The following is a 4,363-nucleotide window of genomic DNA, read 5'->3' on the forward strand; positions in this document are numbered from 1 at the left end:
CCAGATTCTGAGCTATATTTTATCTTTCTATCATCAATTTCCTCACCAAAACCGAGCCCAGAGAAGTGAAAATTATTACTGTTGGCGATTAATTAGTACCTCATTTTCCGTCTCTATGCTGGTGCATTGATTCTAATGTAGATTGGCCGTGGATGATGCATAGAGGCGATGTAGTACGATTAGCAACAATCGAAATGGAAACTCATAAGAACAACATTTATATGATTTGTCAAAAAACATATCTAAGTATAAGATTGAACAATAATTTTATTACCATAAGAAATAATCAGATAAATGATGCAGACACTTAAATGTCAAAAAAAAAAAAAAACCCCAGTTTTCACGAACTACAAAAGGAATTAAAAAAAACATTTGATAGCATGACATTCTTATTCTAGTTTTGTCTCTCGTCTGCTATGCCTCTCTTTATCTTATTCTAGATTTGTCTCTCATTTGCTCAACCCCTCACCAATGACATTGTAGCATTGGTAGAATGTCGAATAGGAGGGTGAGCAAACATGCCTGTCACAAAAGACTCGTAAGAACCATTGAGGCCATGAAGTAACTAGAAGGAATTGTCTTCATTTTAGACCAGAGAATGAATGACCATGATGGCATAGCTTACCCAGTATTCTTTACTATTCCAACATTTGATGGAGATGCGTTTCTCAAACTTTTGGTTGGCTAGCAAAGATTAACTCACATTTTTGCCCTCCATCTCTTGTTGTGCAACGGCCTATGACATGACGTAGAGTGTCTTCAACCAGTGTTGCATTTTAACCAATTCACAAGGAGTTGATCTTTCAACTCACATTCTTCAAATGCCTGGTTGATAATAGAGAGGTTTTGGTTATAATTGAGAAATTGCACTAGAGGTGTAAGGGATCCATCAACATTACGTATTAGGCATTGACATCTCAATACTGGGATCCATTGGCTTCTCCATAAAACATAGTTTCTTGAAAATAACTTCACGGAAATGAGAGAGGTAATGGAAGTTAAAAAAATGATGGCGTAGATGATAGAGTGGAGAAAGCATTGGAATTTATGGTGGACGAAAGAGAGCAATTCCAAGAGGACGACGATTCTAAATGGCTGAAGAGAGTGGGAAGAGATGAATGAAGGCTCTTTTGGTTAAATAAGGTTGATTTCCTTCGATCAGACCATACATTCTAATACCATGATAAAATTCTTTTATTTAAGAGACCTTTTGTAAATAAAACTTTTGATTTTCCTTGATTTATAAGTGATTGAATGTTACACAATTTATACAACCCTTTTTCTAATGAATAGAGAATGAGAGTACAATTTTTCAAAAATGTCTAGAGAGGAGATGAGTTGTCTTCCATCTTATGTTCATAAGAGTTAGAAAAGATTTTGAATTTTGAACTTATCTTTGACCCTTGATTATAGGATCAATGACTTTGGGTGAGGATTATTAGGAGTGTATTTTGTTGGAGAGTATCTTCTTTCTTGGATATTAGGAGTTGTTTGTGGAAGGATTGACTACTCATGTGTGCTCTTGTAGAGGCTTGATGTTGTTATTCGAGTGAGATATTCTAGGTGGCTTGCTTTGTAAAATTGTTTGCATGGAAGGGAGAACTTGTTAGATGCATCTTTGCATGAACTTCAACAGGCTTGTTCGCACTGGAATGGTGGAGTTGTCTATGTGAGTAGTGGTCTTCACAATTCCTCCCAAGCTACAAGCTTTAACATTTTCCCCGGTAAAAATTCATAGCCAAAATTGGATTGGAAAGTCCGGTTTGCATGCAGTGAGAAAAAGTGGAATCATCGGTTTTGCATGTGGTGACCAAAAGGTGGAATCATCTAGTGAGGAAAGAACAAATGTGTTAGCTGCATTTCCCAAGTGTTGCAACTTCTTAGAGACGAGGAAATTGTTATTCATCCTCTTGTTATTTCAACCACTTAGAATGATTTTTTGTCCATTAATTTCAGTTGTTTGTCTGGAGAAACATGTCAAATTTTTAGTGCATGTATTTCATTTTTCTCTCTTTGGTACTGAACAAAATAATAAGCACATTTAACTGTGAAACGACAATATTACCTTTTTGTTCTTTAAATTTTATTTCATTTTTATTATGAAAAGAAGAATTATATCTAGAGGATTTATAATTCGTTAATTGTGAGAGCCTACACCAAGTCTCAACTATGTTATGGTCAGCTACATGTCTCCTTCATTTTAAATAACGTCATCTTACTTTTTCATGTTGAACTGTCACCCTTTATGTATGACATTGGTTGAAACTAAATTCAAAATTCAAAATATTTATTAATATTTCCTTTTTTTGTTGGATAGAAAAGTTTAATATACAATGTTAATGTATCCAAACATCACCTGAACAATTGATTCTAATGAGTGACATATAAAACACTATTGTCGTTACTTGTCAATTCAAAAAAGGTGGATGATTACAAAAAAAAAAAGATAAATATGTCCTCGAATCGAGAAGGTGCATGATAATACCTTTCTTATCCTTAATGAATAGAATGGTACATGTGCTATAAAGACTTCATTATAGTTTATCTAGTAGAAACAACTAATGACAATGAAGCAGGACATTGATATATCAAATTTTTAGTCTCTTCAGTTTCTACTCTGATTTTAGTATTATCCAGGTGACTATAGAATTATCCAAGGAATTAATTTTCCAACAAAAATGTCCAAAAAAAAACGTTAAATGGGAGAATTGACTCGTTGTCATCAATTGACATGGCATTGGTCAACATTAAAGCAGAGGCAACATTGACATTGACACGTGGCACTGACTGGTATAAGAATAGAGGCACCAACCTACATTATAATGTCATTAAATCTAAAAAATAATATCAATTATAATTTTTAAAATTTTAAGTTGAAAAATTAGGGGAAATTTGTGTAGCCGTAGGAAAATAAAATGAGGAAAAAATCCTTTTTGATTTGACTATTTTTCTCTTTGAAACATTTTCCTATTGGAAAAACTTTTTTTGACTGATTTCTTGTGTTTGTGCTGCTATAGAAATCAGCAAAAAATTAGTTATGGTGTTTCTTCCAAACACAACCATTAAATAACATGAATAAAGTAATGCTTTGAATCAAATCAAACTTTTTCCAAAGGAAGCAAGTCAAAGACAATATCTCTACCACCAAATCAGCAAATCTAAAGAAGATGTTACTTAAAATCAAGGTAGAGTAGAATTTGCCAAGACAATTTCATACAAACATGTATTAAGCTAAGATACATAGAGAGTTTTAGTATAAATATGTATATTATCTATGAGCTAAATAATCAATGAGAAATTAAAGCAAGTCAAAGACAATATCTCTACCACCAAATTAGCAACTCTAAAGAAGATATTACCTAAAATCAAGGTAGAGTAGAATTTGTCAAGACAATTTCATACAAACATGTATTAAGCTAAGAGACATTGAGAGTTTTAGTATAAATATGTATCTTATTTATGAGCTAATTAATCAATGAGAAATTAAGTTCAATTCAAATTTAATTAATGGTTTGAAAAATGTGAACTATAGAAAAAAAGAATAAACGTGTTTCTCAAATTGTGAAGGTACATGATAATACAATTCTTGTCGGCGCCCCAAATAAAAAATGGTACACCTACTATAACTACATCATTATGATTTTCCTAATGGAAACAACTAATGCCAATGAAGCATTACAATGATAAATCAAAGTTCCTAACTGAACAAGTCAATGCCTAGTCATGATAACTTTGATCAACTTCAAATAATGACTTCTTTATCTTAAACTTAAGGAAACTAACAAGAGTAAATTGGGAAAGAAAAAAAGACATTAACTAGGTGATTAAAAGAAAATTCAAAGAATTAATTTTCCAACAAAACTCTCTAGAAAATACATTCAAAGAAAATCATCAAATTTAAGAAATCCTGTCATCGTCTACTCACATGTACCGTTGGTTAACGTCAGAGCAGAGGTCACTCTGACAAGCCATAATACTGATGACGAGATGAGGGTCTCCTCCTCTCTATATTTACAAGATTCCAATGCAAGCGTCCTTTCATTCTTGGGTTCCTTTTCTCCATCAATCTCCAAGAGGTGGATTTATTTAAGTTTCTCTTCCTTCTGTGAAACAAAAGCTTTCATTTTTACTCTCTTTGTCTCTCTTCTTGTGGTTTTGTTAATTCTAGAAATGGATCAAAAGCAGACCAGTTTGGATTCATCTAAACTGACTTTGATTCATTCAGACGATATTGCTATATTTGACGTCGAAAATACTTCTAGTGAGAACCAAAATGGATTGCAGGAGATCAATGATGGATTTGGGTCAGGAGCACCCTCTAAGAAGATGAACCTCAATGAACTCAAGGCAAAACAGGTAAGAT

Source organism: Aristolochia californica, unplaced genomic scaffold, assembly GCF_029961685.1.
Source record: "Aristolochia californica isolate CCGP_79_NKW_82.1479 unplaced genomic scaffold, dmAriCali1.0.hap1 SCAF_2, whole genome shotgun sequence".
Lineage (NCBI taxonomy): Eukaryota > Viridiplantae > Streptophyta > Magnoliopsida > Piperales > Aristolochiaceae > Aristolochia > Aristolochia californica.